This window comes from Rousettus aegyptiacus, unplaced genomic scaffold (genome assembly GCF_014176215.1).
Source record: "Rousettus aegyptiacus isolate mRouAeg1 unplaced genomic scaffold, mRouAeg1.p scaffold_m13_p_4, whole genome shotgun sequence".
Lineage (NCBI taxonomy): Eukaryota > Metazoa > Chordata > Mammalia > Chiroptera > Pteropodidae > Rousettus > Rousettus aegyptiacus.
In genome coordinates this window covers 89,592,609-89,613,149 of record NW_023416307.1, presented here as the reverse complement: position 1 = coordinate 89,613,149, position 20,541 = coordinate 89,592,609, and the positions used below count along the sequence as shown (strand labels likewise).

The 20,541-nt window shown below is 39.9% G+C and overlaps 1 pseudogene; it reads left to right on the top strand.

Moving 5' to 3' along the window:
* The first annotated feature begins 16,238 nt into the window (after window positions 1–16,238).
* On the top strand, window positions 16,239–19,872 carry LOC107516585 (annotated as a pseudogene).
* Window positions 19,873–20,541: the final 669 nt, after the last annotated feature.

The following is a 20,541-nucleotide window of genomic DNA, read 5'->3' as shown; positions in this document are numbered from 1 at the left end:
CTTTGCTCTCTATCCAACAGTGCACTCCTTTATGTTCCTGACTGGATTGATAGTGTATTCAAACAGAAGACAGGACACTTCTGGGATAGAGGCAGCCAAGTAATGGAGCTGAACCAAACTTCTGTTGCCCCTAAACTTCCAGTTTCAAAAGGATTCTCCAGAATTCTCAGCAGTGGTTCTCCTTTTTGTATATTAGAATAAACTGTGAAGTTTTTAAAAAATGTGAACACCCAGATGCCATGGGAGACCATTTTTAATCTTTGGAGGTCGGGCCCTCAAATTTGCTTTGTTAAAACTCCTATGTGATTCTAATCCAGTGCTATGATCTAACTGGGAGTGTCCCCCCACAATTTATACATTGAAATCCCAGTGCCCAATGCAATAGAACTAGGAGGAGGGGGTTTCTGGGAGGTGATTAGGTCATGAACTTCGAATTCTCATGAATGAGATTAATGACCTTATAGAGAGCTCCCTTGTCCCTCCTGCCAAGTGAGAATACAAAAAGAAGTCTGCAACCTGGAAGAGGGCCCTCAGCCAACTGTGCTATCACTCTGATCTTAGACTTGCAGACTTTAGAACTGTGGGAGATAAATTTCTGTTGTTTATAAGTCACCCAGTCTATGGTATTTTGTTATAGCAGCCCAACCAGCCTAAGGCATGTTGGGTTGAAAACCCATCAGGCTTCAACCACAGGAACTGAACAGCTGTTATCTCTTAGATCTAACCTTTATTTAGAAGGCCCAAATATCTGTTAGCCAGGAAGTAATAGCTTAATGATATTTCTCAAACTTCTCATTTTCTTGTCACCTTCATAATTTTTGCCACATTTATGTATCATGTATTCTATTCTTTATTGTTTCTCTAAATTAAATTACATTTTAAAACTGAAATATAAGTAATTAAAAACAAAATTTCTTGTTACAATGGTGAATAGAAAATCGGTACCATTTGCCATCAAGAGAAGGCAAGTGGGGGAAAAAAAAGCACGAAACAAACAGCCCTCATGTTATTCAATTCAAGCCAGATACTGTTATTTGCCCAAAGGCATCCCACCAGAGACCTGCTTTCTTTTTGTTAACAAGGGAATGGAGAGAGTCTTCCAGCACACAGCCGCCTTGCCAGGGACCCAGGCCTAAGGCTTAGAGCCATGTGATCCAATTTGTGCTAATGAAACATGAAAGGGATATTTCCTGGAGGCTTTTGGGAAAAAAGGATTTTCTCTCTTTTAGGAGCCCCTGGAAAATAATACATCTCTTCCTCTGAATGTTGACTGCAGCCAATGTTGGGTACAAACACAAGGCCTGTAGCTGTCCCAGCCATCGGAAGAGCTGCTGCCAGCTCAAGACTAAGACCAGCATACTAGAGGCCCCCAAGCCAGCTGAGCAGACTAGCCAGAGGTCTTTCCTCTTGCCCTCTAGGCTGTTTCAGTTATTGAGAATATTTTGAGTTGGGCTTCTGTTGTTAGCAACCAATCACATCTTAATACAGGGCAAGAAGCAAGTATTCAAAGACATATTAGCACCCAACAGACACTTTCTCCTTGATATTAGGGAGTACTATCTTTATTGATTCAAGGTCATTTAATGCCATATCTATCCATCAAATCAAATCATCTTAGTGGCACACAACCCTCACTTGGGAAATATTTTTCTTAGGTTGGGAGAGAATACGACTGAACAGAAACAAAGCTGCAGAAGGCTATGACTAGTTTCTGTTTACTTCATGGTAACTTTTCTCAATAAGAAAATTCAAAGTGCACATTGAACTCCCACAAGAATCTTTGAAAGTGTGGGCTAGGGTTGGTGGAGAATAAGTTATAGAAATAGTGTCTGTGCCTCTGGCATTAAGCGTGGAGCTCTCTGAGCATTTTCTAAGTCACTGGGATTCAAAGTGTGGCCCATGGACCAACAGTATCTGTGGCATCACCCAGGAGCTTGTTAAAACTGCAAAGTCTAGGGCCTTATTCAAAACAACTGAATCAGAACCTGCATTTTAACAAGATGCCTTTTGATTTATATGCAAACTAAATTTAGAGAAGCACCATCCTAGGTGCAGGTCGCCAGCTTAGTACTGATTAGACTGTGAACAGCTGATTTGTGCAGAGCCTGGACTCATAGAGATCTACTTCCAACTGTGGAGAGTCAGCTCTAACTCCCAGCCCATGACTGTCGGCTTTGTTCTCCTCCAGTGTCCTCTACAACTGATAGGTCATCTCCACAAAGAAACTAGTTTCTGTCAATTCCACGGGGTTTCATTTAATACTAGCATATCTCGGTCCATCGCCACCACTCTCACCTTATAGTTGTAGAAGTCATAGTTACCGAGCCAAATGAACAGCTTTAGGGTTTTTTCCTTTGCTACTAAATTCCTCATATCCTGTAATTCATTCATTCATTAACTGAAGCACAGACTAAACTCCTTCTTTATGTCATTTGTAAACCATATCACCCAGATTTTTTGTCAGTCATGATGGTGATTAGTAATTCCCCAAGGCCTTTCACAATCAGTGGATTCTAAGCTGTCCTAAAGAAATATTCAGTCAAGAGCTCTTCCTGCCTCTATAAAGTTTTGAAATTGATTTTTTCTTAATGTAACAATCAACAGTCATGTAAGTTACATACCAATGGCCACTAAAGGGTAAGTGAATGGATGCAAAATAAAAAAAGAAAAAGAAAAAGAATGAAAAGAAAGAAAAAGAGAAAGAAGAAAAACCATAGCCCCTTCCTTCTGTCTGGGACCTCTGTACTTCATTTTGCACTTTCTCTTCAAGAATTATCTATGCAGTACCTTTGTGACTTTGAATCGAACTCTTTGCATTTATAACATAGGAATGGTGGTCCTAATGATTCCACGAGAGATGACAGGAAAGTCCCCGCACATGCCCAGCATGCAGTGGTACTCTGTGAAGTGAGGTCAGTGGAGTAACAGAAGCAGGGAGTCTATGCCGTAGAAAGGGAAGATGATGCCAAGTCTATTTTCTCACTCAAGAGAAATGTAAATAACCAGTGATAAGAAAAGGAGAATTAGAAGGAAGTGAGTAGGGTTTAGATGCTGATGGTTCCTGGGAAAAGAGAAGGAGCCCAGTGCCAGACATTCTGAGGAGGAGGGCCTTTGTGTCAGTTGGGCCCTTGAGATGGGATTGAGTGAATGGGGTTGGGAGGAGCTGGGGAGAGGCAGTACATGTGAAGAACAAAGGGGAAAGATTGGGCATGGGGACTGGGGTGAGCATGAGAAACTGGGGAACTAAGTCTCTGCCAGTTCGAGGGGTCTCCGGAGCAGTGATTGCCCATTAGAGGAGTCCCACACTGGGCAGAAATGGCAAGGCCTGAGTATCCCTCTGTGCTCTGTTATTGGCTGGCCCCTGCTAGGAAGAATGTGGCCTCAGCTCAAAATCTGAGGAAGAGTCCGAAGGGGCAAACAGCTGGGCTTGTCAACTAATGGCATTCTTGCACCCGAATGGCAAGTTTCTTTCTTAAAGGGAGACCCAAGCTACATACTCTGTGGCTGGACAAGCTGGGATGATGGAAATGCCCCCAGATAAACTTAGAAGGATCCCAGAGCAGAAGATACCATTGACCGCCTTCCCAGGAGAGCCTGTGCTTGCCACATGGGTGTTGGAGTAGATGGCTGGGAGGTGTCAAGGCAGATGAACCTGTGGGTAGCAACGCAACATCCTGCACACCCTGGCTGGTTTAGAAGCAATAACTAATGTTTCTGAGCTTCTGGGAGGAGGATGCCAGTGCAGATAAAGAGGGAAGACTGACAGAGACTTTCTTGTTGAGCTAGGAGGAGGTGAATGTGTGGACCCATTGTTCAAGGTCATGGACAGCGGGTACAGCAGGGACAGAATGATGTCCAAGAGCTGGTGGCAGCAGTTACACCTCAGGGGAGGCCAGCAAGACCAACAAATAACTGTGGACCAAATTTGCACATTCCTGGGACTTTATCTGGCCTCAAATGCCACTCAGAGAGAGTCATAGGGAGGAACAAGAATTCTATATTATGGAGTAGTTGCTAAGAACAAACAGAATTTTAAACTAGAGAGACTAATATACCTTGAAATGGTGTAATTAAGTTTCCTTTCCTACTTATGAGGAGAAACAAGAAAGTGGGGGCAGTTAAGTTCAGTTATAGAAAGTAACTTACAAACTACATTTCCAAGTTACGTAGTCTATTAAATTTCACCTCTGCTACGCATGAAAAGTTTTTATATTCTTTAATATAATCACCTTACTTTTGGGATCTAATCTTAAAAGCAGAAACAAACTATGCAAAATTTTTTAAATGTCCATATTATTTATATGTTTAGTCACAGGAGAAGAGTTAGGTAAATTATAGTACATCCACTTGATAGCATATTAGACTACCAATTATGCAACAGCATATAACCATTTTTCTATTAACTTGGTCAGTGGAACAAGAAGAAAGAAATATTGTACACTATTTTTTAAACTTTTGAACACAACACACAGTACTCAGTTCATTTGCATCTTGACCCAGGATGCCCATATGTATTCTTACTACTGACACAAAGTTGCATGGAACAGTGCTTTCCTATGCTGAGTACCATGCACTTTGGCACTTCGTAGGCTCTTCCATTTCATATGCTCTTTTCCAAAGCTAGTCAGACACAGTACATGAGTTATAGCCCAATGGCAGAAAAGAACAAATGACTAAAACGTTTGTCTAGAGAATGTGCTTGGTGGGAATGTGTCAAAATATCAACAGGGCTGGAACTCCAGGAGATTCATTTGTTTTCCAATTTGTCTCTACTATACATATACTACTTTTATAGTAGAAATAATATTGCCATACTAATTTTTAAGTTGTTTCCAAGGCTTCTCTTCTCCAAGATAAGTAATTTCAGGTCCTTGCTATCCGGCGAATTCACTTTACACCTCTCCATAAACTCCTGAGCCTAAAGGCAGGGGTGCAGCCTGAGCCGCTGGCAGCCTGTGAGCCTGAGCTGCCTGCCGCATCAGCACCTCCTGACTCACAGCCCCCACGTGGCCGCTGCTGAACTATGCGCATTTTAATGAGGAGATTGATGTCATAGTTATCTGTAGCTTTGACTTCTCTTTTCTTTCCTTCCTTTTTCTCCAACACAATTTTATTGAGTGTCTGTTATGTTCCAAATACTATTCTAAATGTTATATAAAAAGTCTTTTCTTATTTACCAAATTTTCCATGACTAAATGGCACAGGCCCAGAGGAGCTTAGCTCTAAGGTGAGTGGGTCCACACCTTGGCCATGAACATTGGACAGTGTTGAGAGCTTCCTGTGGTGCTCAGAACACCTTTTTAACGCCACACCTTTCTGAGCTTGAACAGTATAACAGGAACAGGTGGATGATGGTAGGTTATTTCCCTAGTTTCCAAAGGGCATCATGAATGGCCTGGCCTGTGGCCACTGGAGGAATGAGACAGTAGGCTCCATGTTTGTCTGGCGTCGGTGGGTGCAGCCAGGTCTTTCTGATTATTTTCAGGCTTTCTCAGTTAATGAGGAATGTCTGATGGTAGCTTCTACTCAGGACATTAACTTCTGATGCTAATATTTCCCCAAAGAGGTTCAAAAAACAAATCAGCTGACAGCAAGTTGGATAAGTCCCTAGAGAAAACTGCATAATACTCTTAAATTCATGTTTCAGTGGCGGCTGCTGCTTTCTGGAGAACAATTGATTTATCACCATCTTGTTGAAGGAAATGTCTATTTGTTTTCCAGTCATGGGCAGCCTGTAAAATGTAATATAATGCTAGGGGCAGCTATAGCCGGTCAGGGATATTTTTAACTCAGCAGTTCCTTGACCTCTTAGACTCTTGTCTCCTGCTGTAATCGGAAAAATTTCCCCTCAGCATATTCTTTTAATAATCCCTTGGGCACAATTATGGCAGATTCTGACATGCCTAACCATCTTAGACTTCTCGGCTTGAGTTTTCACTCAGCATGTGTCTGCCTTCCAGGGCCCCTCTTCTGCCTAAATGTGCTCATCTGATATTTGTGGGGCTGCGCGGGGTAACAAGATGTGTTCAAGTTTCAAGGTTCTGACAAACGTGGTGAAAAACATTTCTCTCCAGTGCCTCTTTTGTTTGCACCTCATGATAAATGTTCCTTTGGCAGTTTTATAAACAGAATGCTAAAATGTCACATTTTTAGAAGTGTTAGCTGCTTGTTGGAGAGGACTGCTGGGAGTTAGGCAGACCAGGTGCAGTAGCCGCCTTGGCCTGAACTGGCAATCTGACAAGGGGCAGGTCATTTGTCTCAGAGTTGGCTCGGACTAGAAAATTTCAAGGTGCCATACCTCATGCGACAAAAAAAAAAAAGACAGTGCTGGCCCTCCGAAGTCAAAGATCGGGTTACTGTATGCATCTCAGTCTTTGCGAATGCCTTTCGATTCCATTTGTAAATAGCAGGGAATATGGCTCAGCACAGAAGTGAAGATAGTCTTAGAACTTGGAACAGGAGGAGCAGGCTGCTCTACAGTGGGAACAGTCCTCACCCTCCTGCCTCCAGCCATGTCTTCTTAGAAGTAAAGCTCGAGCTCACAAAATGAAACAGACTCAAGTAAAATTGGCCAGTCTGTAAAGCAAGAATGAATTAGGTTATTTTGATCATGCATTTGGGATCCCTAGCAGCCTAAGTTATTGTGAAGCAAAGGAGAATATTATTTGTATTCAGGCTTTTTTAATTAATGCAGAAATTAGTTAAAACTGGGTTCAGGCCCATCCACCCCAGAGAGCAGATGGAATTCGTTCTGCTTTGCTCATCATCACACTATCGATAGAATTCCTTCTGGATTCCAGAAACTCCCAAGGCTCATAAATACATCTTAGTTGCCACATAGCACATGTTGGAAATAAAAAAAAAATTAAAGTCATAATTTATAAAGTGAGGAAAAGCACTGGCTGCCTAGGGAAAGGAAAATGCCCAGGACTCACAGCTAATGGGAGCCGATCTTTCCTGTAGAAAGCCTGTTTCCATTCGATAGTTCCTAAGGCCTGTGTCCAGAAGGCCCAGTTTTCCCAGCTAAAAGGAGAAATTATTATTGACAAACCAACCTGCATGTGAATGGTTGAGATAAACCAATTTTTGACCTGAAGCTTGCAGTTTATAGTCACAACGTTTTGCTTCCCTTTGGTAATGAAAGACTTAAGAGCTGTGCTGTCGATTGCAATAGCCACTGGCCACATTAAGCACTTGAGATGTAGCTAGTCCCAGCTGACAAGTGCTAGAAGAACACAATACACACTGTTTCAAAGACTTAGAACACACAAAGAATGTCGAATATCTCAATGACATTTTATATTGATTATGTGTTGAAATTATGTTTTGGATACAATAAATTAAATAAAGTATATTATTAAAATTAGTTTTGCCTGTTTCTTTTTACCCTTTTTAATGTGACTACTAGAAAATTTAAAGCTACATATGTGTATTTATGACAGACACGATATTTCACTGTGTTAGAGATTTTATTTCAAGTTTGAAAAGAGTCTCTAGCTCCCTTCCCAACACCCCTTTAAAACCCCCTTCGTTTAGCCAAATTCTAAAGTCCTTTTAGTGAAACACCAAGCTTTGTTGTTGTTGTTGTTGTTGCCACAATCAGGGACAATTTTTAAAATCCAATGATTTTTTAAAATGGGCAATAGTTTCCCAGTAGCTTTGCACAAGGGAAACCAAGCAAGAAACATTGGTCAAATGAGCAGTGTCACAAAGATGTTTTCAGTTCAAACACTGCATTTTCTTCACCAACCTTTTTCCATTTCTTCCACTTCCCATCACCCAACAATGCACAAATGGAGGCTGCCTGAGCCCCACTGCACAGGCCTGACACAGACAAATCATCTAAGAGTTAAGTACCTAATTTTATATACCAGTAGGGCTGGACTTCCATTAGACCTAAACTACTGTGGGCAGAAGGAACACAGGAATCAGTGAAGACACTCCACATGGAGGCAATGGGAAGGACATGAAACCTATCAAGCCAGTGTCCAGCCACTTGCAGCCTCCTCTCTCTAAGAAGATAGTGCCAGCTCCTAAGAAAGGCCTATTCCAAAATTTCTGCCCAGATACAAGTATTTCAAGACCTTCACATATTGACATAATTAATGTTAATATTAGGTTTCTCTGGCACTGACTCCTCAACTTTAGTTTGTTAATATTCCTTAACATTGGCTTCATTCCTCAGCTGCACTAAAGTGCAAATGATTGATACTGGATCCTTTCTTGAGATCAGGTTTTTTCTCTTTTTCACTATTGTTTGACTTATGTATATAATCAAAACATCATAAAATATTAAATAAACATTTCTAAGTAATAGCACCACCACCACGAACAACAATCTTGGTGCTGGGAGGCAAACCACAAACATTGGCCATCGATCATTGACAGTGGTCCCAGTAGGTGCTCTGTACGAGACTAGCCCTGAAGTCAGGGCCAGGGATTTCTGTTGTCCCCTTCCACCTTAAAGTCCCACAGTTGATATTTATGCAGTACTTTGCTAGTCACCTTAAAGTCAGAAGCCTGGATGTTGTGTCAACAGTAGCTTCTGTCTTTAGACAAAAGCCACATGTTTCAAGCAGTGTTTGGGGCAGGTTGAGCTTGTGTTCCCTTATGCTGCAGGTGCTTCTGAGTAGTGCTGTAGCATATCCCAGAATCACCTGGAGAGCTCATGAAAACACAGACTGCTAGGTCCTACCCCAGAGTTTCTGATTCAGAGGGGCTGGAGAATTTATAGTTCTAAAAAGTTCCCAGGTGATGGTGATGCTGCTGGTCTGGGAGCACACTTTGAGCGCCACTGATTTAGAGCACTATTTCTAAATTCTAGCCACACATTTGGAATCACCTGGGGAGAGTAAAACCCTACATGGGCTGGGATGAGACTTGAACATCAGGAATTGTATTGTAATATGACTGTAATGTACAGTGAGGGTTGAGAGCCTCTACTTTAGGCCCCACTTGAGAAAAGCACATGGGACAATTGATTTTTTCCATTCTTCAAGCAGCAGTGGATATTTACTTAATCTTTTTGGACATTCAGTTTCCAAGAGATAGTTCATTATATGTGTTCTACACATTATATCCATGACATATTCCTTATTTGACTTTGTGAACTTTTCCCCCGGCTCATCATAGAATGTGCTTTTCTAGTCCAAAAGGAATTATGGTATTTATTTATCTAAAAAGACCCATGTAGACAAATCTGTAATTTAGAGGGACATTTGGAAATGTCATATATTTCATGTCATTAATGGAAGTGACATGGTTCATTAAGCCCCACCAGTAAGTTTCCACTTGAAAAGCTTTATAACTTCCTGGTCAGCCTTTGTGGGAGGGGGCGGGAACTTTGTGTACTTGAAAACACATTTAACTCTGTAAGAGTTTATATTTTGGAACCCCCAGGACGTCCTTCTAAGCTGTCTACATTAAATAGCTAATAGCAACCAAGACAAAATTACTATGCAGTGCTTTTTGTGTTCAAGAAGACATCGTTTATTTCTTATATCTCAGTTGATTTATACTTTGCTAATTACCACTCTACTGTTGACCAGTTATAGCTCCTTCTTTATAACTTCTCTATAGTCATAGCTCTTAATTATTCCTATAATCAAATTACATTCAACTAACTGTAAAGGATAACCCCAGATACTTCAGCACTTTTTTCTTTTTTCTCTCTCTTTTTTTAAAGTCTCCAGTGTAACATAATAAAACCTATTTGTGGTAGTATTTGAGAGTATGGATTTTGGAGTCTGAATACCAGTGTTAGGTAGCTAGCCAGACATGAGTAACAGGGGAACAAAGGAATAGGGGCCCAGCCTAGAGACAGCCCAAAGAACACCCTATTGGTAGTTAGAGAAACCTCCTGCATCCCCAGAGACAAAGCAAAGGAGGATCCTAGTCTTAGCTGACCTAATCTGGCCTAATCTGGACACAAACGCATGCACAGAAAGTATTGCCCCTAACTTTCGCCTCATTATGCCATCATTATAATCTCATGACTATGGCTGGAAGTTAATGAATCTAATTATAAGAGACTGAATTCTGGGTAAGTACATGAGCACTAGGCAAAGTTATATAGCAGCTCAAGATGACCTCACTTGCCAATCACCTAGGAATGCCTTTGGGACCACCCCATCATGACCCCTCAAATATAATACAGACCTTTCCCTCCACTGGGGTTACAGCTCTCCATCTTTCCTGGCCGTAACCCATACCCTCCCTTAGGGGTACATAACCTCATTTCCATGTGGCTAGCCAGTTTTAGGCTTGACTTGTCTTCTACCTCATATTGTGTTTTTAATAAACGAATATCTCTCATATTTACTGAGTTGAAATTCATTTCTTCAGCAGTGAGAAGGACCTAGAGATGTGTTACTGGAACTCCAATCACTCTGGTAACACTGCTAAAGCACTTCATTTTTAGGGCAAATTATGGAACTTCCCTGCATTTTCATTTCTCATCTGTAAATGGGAATATTAAATCACCTGTCTTAACTACTTCACAAGTTCTATCAAAAGACACAATGTGTATGAGTGCTTTCTGTAAATTGTTAAAGTACAAATGTTAATTGATTTCTACCACAGTGTTCACAGAACTTAAAATCTGGAAAGTGGATTTTTATGGGAAATTAAGGCTTCAGTGCAAATATTTTTACTTCAATTAGAATGGAAACAAACATCCTTTTCTCCTGTGTTTAATAATCCTGAGACAAGACCAAATAATTAAACTACTTGCTCCAGGAAATACTTTCTTTTGGAGAGTAAGAACCAGTTTAAATGACTTACCGAGAGTAACAGCTTTAACATCCTCTCCTCCCTATGCTCAACAACCCACAGCTATTGTGTTATAAACTCTGCCCAGCCCAAGCCTTGTCTTAAAGTCATCCTTTCCAGGCCTTAAAATTCTCTAAATATCCTCTCAACTTTCTCCCTTTGAGATACAACCAGAATGTTGTATCTCAAAGGGAGAAAGGCTAACCAGAAGGCTAAGACGCTTTGTTTGTTTGTTTGTTTGTTTAGTTTAGTTTAGTTTTTTTTGTTTTTCTGGGGGTTTTTTTTGATTTTTGTTTTTTTGTTTTGTTTTGTTTTGTTTTTTGATTAACAGGTTTGTCTGGCGCTCTTTTGGGAAGTCAACACAATCCTGTTGAAAATCTTTCCAAATATAATATTCCAACTTTCTTCCATGGCTGGGCCGGCTTAGCATGAAGAAGATAAAAGAATCTTTTCTATTTCCAAATATTATTCAATCCCTTAGGTGATCTTTTAGATCTTTAAAAAAAATCTTTTACTGAATTTTCATCCAAATGCATAGTCCACTAAACAATTACAGTTGACCTTTGAACGATGCAAGTCTTAAGGATACTGATCCCCACAAGTTGACAATTCTAGTATAACTTTTGAGTCCTCAAAACTTCAGTTGTCCCTAGGTATCTTTGGGGAGATTGCTTCCAGGACTGACCCACATACAAAAATCTGTAGATGCTTGAGTCCTTTATATAAAACCGTGTAAGAAAATACATCCACATCCAAGAATTCCTAACTGAGGATTGAAAATACCTACTATTTTTAATTTGTGATTGGTTGAATCTGCAAATGTGAAACCTGTGGATATGGAGGGTTGACTGTATATTTATTGAAAAAATTTACGTAGAAGTAGACATGTGCAGTTCAAAAATGTGTTCTTTAAGGGTCAACTGTAATCCAAACCTCTGGATGGTTGACACTTGATTAAGCGAGAGTAGAATGGAGTAGTCTTCAAAGCTGATTGCTTCAAAATCTCTCCAGATGGGGTGCAGCAACAGGGTAATTCAAGCCCCCACCAGGGGCTTCCAATGCTTAGCCAGGGCTGAGATCCTCTGGTTTAATGTATCATTAATTATGTAGAGTTAAGGTAGTTAAGGTTCTCAAACTCCAGTGTGCATAAAAAAATCTTCTGAGGGGCTTTGAAAAATGCAGACTCCAGGGCCCTATCTACAGAGACTCTAATTCATAGGCATAGGGTGGGGGCCCAAAATCTATACATTAATCAAGCATCTGTAGTCTTCTATACATCACATTTTGAGAAGTGTTGATTAATGTAGGGGAAGAAAGATTCTCATAACTGCAGGAAACTGGTTATGATTAAAACCTTTAGATAATATTAAATAATGAGGTACCATTTCCTGAAATAATAGTTTTTTATTCTGGGCTTTAGTTTCTTAATTTGAATAAGGGGTTACTAATATTAATTAACCATAAGAGATGCCCCATGTTTTTTCTAGGTCAGGACCCTGACTAAAATCTACATAATGAAAGAGCAATTGACAATTTTATTAATTCAGATTCTGTTTCAAATCTATTGTTAACGTTACTAAATATCTTCAAATTTAATGTGTTGCCTTGAATATCCATCCATTCTCTAGGAATAAGTCAAAATATTCATAGGTTTCTAAAATATACTATTTGATTTTTGTTCATCTTGAAATTTAAACTTAACCCATATTTTCATGTTTATAAATATAATCAACACACCAAGTCTTAATTGAAGAAACAATTGAGCTCCTTAAAGTGCTAGGTACTATAGGATATGAGTAGAGGAGATGTGAATGGTACATAATAATTACTAAACAAGGCAAACCATAATAAATAAATAAGCAAGTTATGGGTTCAAAAGATAGAGGACAAATCTATGAGAAGTTGGCAGTTTTAAAGGGGGAAATTTGAATCATATCCCAATAAATTGTTATTAAAAATGCACATTTGGACAGCAATCCCACTCCTGGGTATATAATTGAATTCAGGATCTCAAAGAGATATTTGTACTCCCAGGTTCATTACAGCACTATTCACAAGATATGAAAATAACCCAAATGTCTTCAAAAGATGAACGGATAAACAATGGTATATTTATACAATGGAATATTATTGCGCATTTTAAAAAAAGAAGGAAATCCTGTCACACGTGACGACATAGCTAAACCTGGAGGATATTATGCCATATGCTATTAGCTAGTAAGTCAAATACTGAATGATTTTGCTTAAATGAGGTGTCTAAAATAACTAAACTTATAGAAACAAAGAGTAGAATGGTAATTGGGGAGGGGAAAATGGGGAGTTGTTCAACTGGTATCAAGTTTCACTTATGCAAGATGAACATTTTGTAGCAATCTACTGTACAACATTGTGCCTACAGTTAACAATACCATATTGTGTACTTAAAATTTCTTGAGGATAGATATCATGTTAAGTATTCTTGCAACAATGAGTTACAGGAGACTTGTGGAGATGATGGATATATCTGTTACCTTAATTGCGATGATGGTTCCACAAGTGTATGCATACATCCAAACTCATAAAATTGTATACATTAAATATGTTCAGCTTTTTGTATATTCATTATACCTCAATATAGCTGTTAAAATGCATATTTGGAAAAGTACAATAAAACAAACAATGAAAATAGAAGTTTATTTTTTTTCCTTTATAAAAGAAGTCCCGAGATAGTCAGTTCAGGACTGGTATGCTCCACCAGGTCAGGGAAACAGGCTCTGTCATCTTCAGCATGTGGCTTTCATCTACTGTTCAAGATGGCTACTTGAGTTTCAGCCGCCACATCTGCATCCCAGCCAGCAAGAAGAAGGAGGAGGGCAAAAGGCCTGGGTCTTCCCCTAAGATACTTCCCAGAAGTTCTGTCACTTCTTACCTCTCATTGGCAGAATTAAGTCACAAGACCACACCTAACTAAAAGGGAGGCTGGAAAATGTAGTCTTTATTCAGAGCAGCATATGTCTGGCTAACATTCAGTAGGAAAAGAGTGTCTCTGATTAAGGAAGAGGACAAATTATCAGCCTTTGCTACACAGACATTCTGTAGAGGGCCTTGAATACCTTGTTAGAATAGTCTGTACTTAATTCATCAAGCAACTTGGACACAATAGATTATTTGGGGTCAAAACATGGTGTTATTTTAGGAACATAAACAATCTCTGGCAATAATATGTAGGATGAATTGAAATGAGGAAAAACTAGAAGCAAGAAGGCCAAATAGGATATTACAATAGACAAAGCAAGAGGTAATGTAATGTGGATAAAGTTTATGGCAGGAGCAGGAGTACTGGAGAAGAGATACTCATTTAAAAGAATTTGGCAACTGAATTTACTGTGTGGATGGCCAAGGAGGTAAGAGAGACTGACAAGATTTGATCATGACTTCCCGGAATGGGGTTCACAAATTCAAATGTCTACAGGAATCCAAAGGGTCCAGTAAAAAAGTAATTGAGCAAAATGGGTTTCCACCTCCTCAATAAGAAGGCAAAAGGGGTGGTGAGGGGTCCTTCTGGGTGCCTAGTATCAGGAAAGTTGTTCAGGCCCCTGGAGGCATGCAGCTCAAACTCTGAATACCGCTGGGACAGACCGAAGGGAAAATAACACTCTTTTTTTCGAATCTCATATAGCTTGAATATATAAAGCATTTATCATTATGTCACATTTAAAAAATCCCGAGCTATCCTTTTAAGCAAGTATAAGACCTGGTGATGTTCCTAACCTTCCTAAATCACTTGTACATATTCTCTTGTTTGATGTGGTAGCTCACTCCTCTTGTCATTACTGATTTATGCAGGCCTTTCTTGTTGTTTACTGAACTTACTGAGACTTCTGGGTTGGCTCATGGTCCATCTACATTTCCTTAAACTCTTCCTACCTAAAGTCACAACAATATAAACCATGATTTGAGCCTCCTTAAGATAATCAAAAAGCTGTAATAAAATATATCTAGTAAGTAAAGATGCAGTATAATGTAGTTATTGATAACATAAGACATTAGGAAAGAGTCCAAATACCTCATAATAAGACTTTATGTACCCTATTTATTTATCATCATGAGCAAATAATGATAGAGACCTACTCAATAAAATGTTATTTATTCATTAAAAATGGTAGTTATAAGACTACATAGCCACACCCAACAATACATTACATAATGTGAGGAAGGCAAGGAGACAGTTAAGAAGTTGAATGTGCCCTGCAGTTTTTAATTGTGAAGGGGGCCCAAATATGCCACCCCAAATATTCCACTTTGGCATAGAATTGTTTTGAGCTGAAGACAATTAAGAAGCAGCAAACAGAAAGAGCTCTGTGACATCCCCCATCTGTCCAAATGCAGGATGTAAATTTTCCTTTTTGATGGAGTTCTCCCTCCCCTCTCCTGGACCAGGAAGAGAACAGCCATTATTACTGAAGACAGAAAGTGGCATCGAAATGAGTCTGCACAAACAAATCTTACTGAAATAATTATTATATTTCATTAGTTTCCCCATATGTTTACCGTTCCACAATTTACTGCCCCAAACCCTATTTCCTTTGTTTTGCACTTCTATACAAATTTATCATTCTTTGTTAAGATAGTATATAAGCCCCCAATTCTAACCACCCCTTTAAGTTACTCATTATTGAGTTCCCCAGTGTTTATGCACATCGCACACATAAGTAGACACTTATATTCTCCTGTTAATCTGTCCTTTGTCAGTCTAAATTGCAGATTCTTCAGCACTGAATATAGAAGGACAGAGGAGAAAGTTTTGCCTCTGCTATATGCGTTAAAAAAAAAATGACAAGAAGGAAATATATCAACATTCTCACAGTAGTTATGTAGCATGTAGCAGATTCAAACAGAAAAAAAAAAATAGTGTCAAAGTAGTATTTTGTAAGGACTGCAGTTTAACTGAACACCAGCATCTCAACTGTTACCAGCAGATTTGTTTTAGGTATTGATAAATAATAATACTAGGATGGGTACTTTAATTTAGTACTTGATAAAGAGAGCAGAACTAGGTGAGGATGACTAAACTCATGCTATAAAGGAAAAATGTACACAGTTTTACAAGAGAGTTAACAAAAGTATGAAGAGTCAGGTTCTGGAATCAGATTATTTACTATTCACAAGACTTTGAACAAGTTTCCATGCCTCAATTTCCTCTTCTTTAAAATGAGGATAACAGTAACTACCCGGTATTGTTGTTGAGGATTAAATAATACTGCCTGCATACAGTAAGCACTCAAAAGTTCTGAAGACCTCTGATAATGATTCTCTTTTTCTTTTCTTACTAAGAAAATGTTGATAATCATTAGCCATGCATAGTAAAAGGGCTACATCAAGTGTTTGGGCACTTTATTGGCCCCTCCGTCTGTCCGATTACCTACAGCTCCTCCCTGGGTGGTATAACACTGGTCTGGGATCCCTGTGGTCTCTCCTTTGGGTGGAAAATGAACTCCATATATGGAGTCCAAAATGAAGTTGATTTCCACAAGTAGGAAGACAAACAGATGCCATATTTCCTATGAAACTCTGCCGTGTATCCTCTTTTCCACTCTGCAGCACACCAGGGGTGTTACAGCTTCGACATTAGCCTCATCATAACAAGCATGAATAGTGGGTAGGATGAAAAGGCTATGGGCAAGTCAGCTGCAGGAGACAGGAAGTGTCATCATGAGGGGGACAGAATAGGACGATGGACTAGCAGTTATGCTCTGCCATAGGTGAACTTTGTGACCTTGGGCAAATGATTCACTCTGACCGTCAGGTAAAATGAGGGGGCACAGCTGGGTAGATTCCTTCCAACACTAACATTCTACGAGCCTATGCACCCCTCTCAGCAACCACTTTCTCTGGGGGGGGGGGGGGGAACAGAGGAAACAGTCTGGAGTCTCATGCCCTCTACTAATTCACCTGATTCCAGGCAGACTACAATGTCCTCTAAATCCTTTCGTCGCCAATAAAGTCCGACTAATACTCAAGGCTGAGTTGGGCAGGACTTTGGGGTAGAGGAGCTGAGCTCCCTGCTTGCGCAAGGTGGAGGCTCTGCATGTGTCGGTTGCCACTGTTGCCCAGGGACGCCTCATGTTTGAGAACCTTTTGTGTTGTTTACTCTGCCTTGCTCTTTCTCCCAGCACCCTTCTGAATTGTGCTAGCTGGTTTCTCCCTTCCCTTTTCAGAGGTTCAGTTTACTTTTGGCTTTAGCTTGGAGCTTTGGTGATGAAAGAAAGGAGATCATATTTCTTCAAGTCAGAGCTATATTTTCAGAGCACAGCTGCCTAGACCCTACTAGAAATAAAACAAGAGGAGATATGAGGTCATGGGCAAATCTTACCCAGCTTCCTTCTGGTGGGAGAAGAATCCAGTGAGAATTTAATCTCTGGAAGGCTGAGCCCAAACAGGCTTGTGGGGTTGGGGTTGATGCTACATCTTACTAGCTGATGGGTGCTGGATGGAGCTGCCTCCAATCCTTACGGTACTCCCAAGCTTTCTTGACTACCTGAAGCCTTAATCTTTGACTCATGGAATATTGGAATTAGAGGGTCCCTGAGCGCTCTTGCGCAGTCGTGACTGTGAAGGCCTCTTTGGTGCTGCCTTGGGAAGCTAGAACATGTATGGCTAGTGCAGAGCACACTGTGGGAGGCCTTCTAGGTGGATTAAGAACTTCGTCATTTTATATTCACATAGTGTGACTAATACGTGTACATGTACAGATTTGTGCGCAAAGCAGGTGACCTGGGAATGATTGTCCTGTTTTGCCAAAGCATTTGAAATATTAACTCCAGGATGGAAAATAGCAGTAAGCTTGAGTCTTCTGACCTGACAATAATAGCTTTGTGAATACAGTATTTATTGAGCTCTTATGATACGTCAGACACTTAATAAAGATTATATCATTTAATGTTCACTATAATCTTATCGGGACAGGGCCACTTTTCTCTGCATTTTATAGATGAGAAAATAGAGGCTTAGAAAATTTAAGTAACTTTCCCAAACTCACAAAGCTATTAAGTGGTGAAAATAGAATTTAAATAGATGTAGCTGGTCTATGGAGCCTTTACACTTATCAAGGAAACTGAACTACTTCCCCACATGTGGTCTCTGTCTCAATGCCATGGTTAACACGACTCTATTCTACAATGAATTTTATTCACCATAGGTCAGAACCAGAATTTTGGAGGCTTACTGCCTGGGTTTAAATTCCAGTCCTACTATCTGCTGATTGTTGCAATCTTGGGCAAGGTGCTTAACCTCCAAGCCTTAGTTTTCTCATCCATGAAACGGGGATAATAATAGCTCCAAATTCATGGATTGTTATGAGGATTAAGGGAGATAACACATGTAAAGCTCTCAGAACATAATAAGAACAAGCACTTCTTATCCTATGTTAGCTATTATTAATGACAAACATTTATTTATTGCCTGCTGTATGCCAGCTACTAGGTTCTTAGATGTAGGCGGAGGAAAGGGACAGGATCTTATGGTTCAAAAGATAAGTTATGGGGGAAGAGAGACAGACATTTAAACCAATTATAAAGTGTTATAATCCATAGTGGCTCATTAAGAAAGGAGGAACAAGCAGGAGATAAAGCTGCAGAGGAAGGGTTGGGGACAGACTCAGCAGGACAAGGAAATTTTTGAAAATTCTCTTTGGAAGCTGATCTGTAGATTTTATGCACTAGAAGATTCATTGTACAAAAAAAGGACTTTAAATAATTTTATATCTTGATCGTATATCATTGTGCAAGTTACTCTCATCCACTTAATACATTTGGCACCTCTTAGCAGTATAAAACATGTTATATAAATAGTAACATACCCCATGCTGCCAGGGGCTCCTTTTGACTCAGGCAAAGATGACAGTTTATTCTCTTATGAATATGAGATAATGCATGAGGCAGTTCCCTCAATATGTGTGACAGAGAATGTTTGAGTTGGGGGCCGTGTGTGTGTGTGGGGGGGGTGTGGGTGTGGGTGTGTGTGTGCGCATGCACATAAACTACAGGGAACAAGAATATTTTTAAGAGTCAGAGCTAGGGTTGGCTGGTTTTTATAGCAGTAAACCCAACCTGTTCCACTGGTTCCAATCTGCATGGTTGATTAAATGACCAGCATGGCCAGCCATGTGTTCTCTGCTGTGTATGCTCGGCTCCAACACAGAGAGCTAAAGGAAGTGGGAAACCGCAGGTTAACAATGAAATAGCCAAGGACATGTGCAAATATTTAGCATAAAATGTTCATCACAGTGTTGATTACGGTAGTAAGAATGCCCAATAATTGGCAAATTTTTTTTTAAACACTATAGTACATTTGTAACACTCACTACCACACAGTTATTGAAAATGATGATGTCGAAGTGTATGTAATGACAACCCAAACAGGCTGTACTACATCATGTTAAAGAAAAAAAATTTCTAAATTGACGTGAACAACAAAATCTTACTTTTGTAAAAGAAATAAAAGGCTCATTTTTTTTTTCAGCTATATCTTTAGGCGATGAGAATTTAGGAAGTTTTTGTTTTATTCTTTTGCTTATGTGTACTACATAATTTTTCTATAATGAACGTCTATTAATTTTGTATCCATCATTATTTTAAAAAACTAACAAGTAAATCGCCTTCCTGTCCTTCTTCCTGGATGCTGCCTATAGAGGTGGCAGCCATGACGCCAAATAGGAGATGGCTGCCCTCAGAACTCTCCTAAGCCCAAGAGCATCGGAAATGGACCAGGAAGTTCATCCAGCACCAATAAGACTGATATGCCAACATTAAGTGTAACTGGCAGAAACCAGAGACATTGACAACAAGGTGCAGAAAAGATTCAAGGGCTACACCATGATGCCCAACATTGGTTATGAGAACAATGAGAAGACAAAGCACATGCTTCCTAGTGGCTTCCAGAAAGTTCTCGGTTCACAACAGCATGCAGCTAGAAGCGCCGCTAATGTACAACAGATCTTACTGTGCTGAAACTGCTCAAAAGTGTTTCCTCCAAGAACCACAAAGCCATTGTGGAAAGAGCAGCCAGCCAGCCATCAGAGTCACCAATCCCAATGCCAGGCTGCTGAGGGAAGACAATGAATAGACAGCTCATGTGCATGCTTCATTTGTGGTAACTAAAACCATAAAAACTCTGCCATCTGGCATTGCCTCTCTTAAAGCAGAAACAAGCCCCAAGAAAATCTAGCTAAAATGGAATGAAAAAATATCTGTAGGTGCTTCATACATGTTGCTCATTCAGTCCTCATGACAACCCTATGAGGTGGTTGTGTTTGAAACAATCGATGTTCTGCCAAATCTGTGTGTTTGCCAGCATTTCCCAGCTTCCTCTGTACTCAGGTTGATCATACAACAGACTTCTGGCAGATAGAATATGGGCAGAAGCTATGTGTCCCCTTCCAACCTCCTACAGTCTTTTTTAGCTTTCTCTTCATGTACCCAACTGCAAGCAAAGGACTCCAAGTTGGGCTCAATGAAAGGAGCTCAGATGCTCAGAGAGAGCTATCCAGGAAAATCATCCATCTATACCCACCTATGGAATAAGAAACAAACTTTTACTAACTAAGCCGTCAGGATTTTGGGCTGTTTGTTACAGCAGCATAGCCTGTCCTACCTCAACTACTACAGGTTTATACTATTGTTATCCTGTTCTACAGAGATGAGATAACTTTTTTAAATCTCATAGCTATGCAGGGTAGAACTAGGAGTCAAACTAATGCTTGTTACACTTTAAAGCCATAGACTGGACACCCTA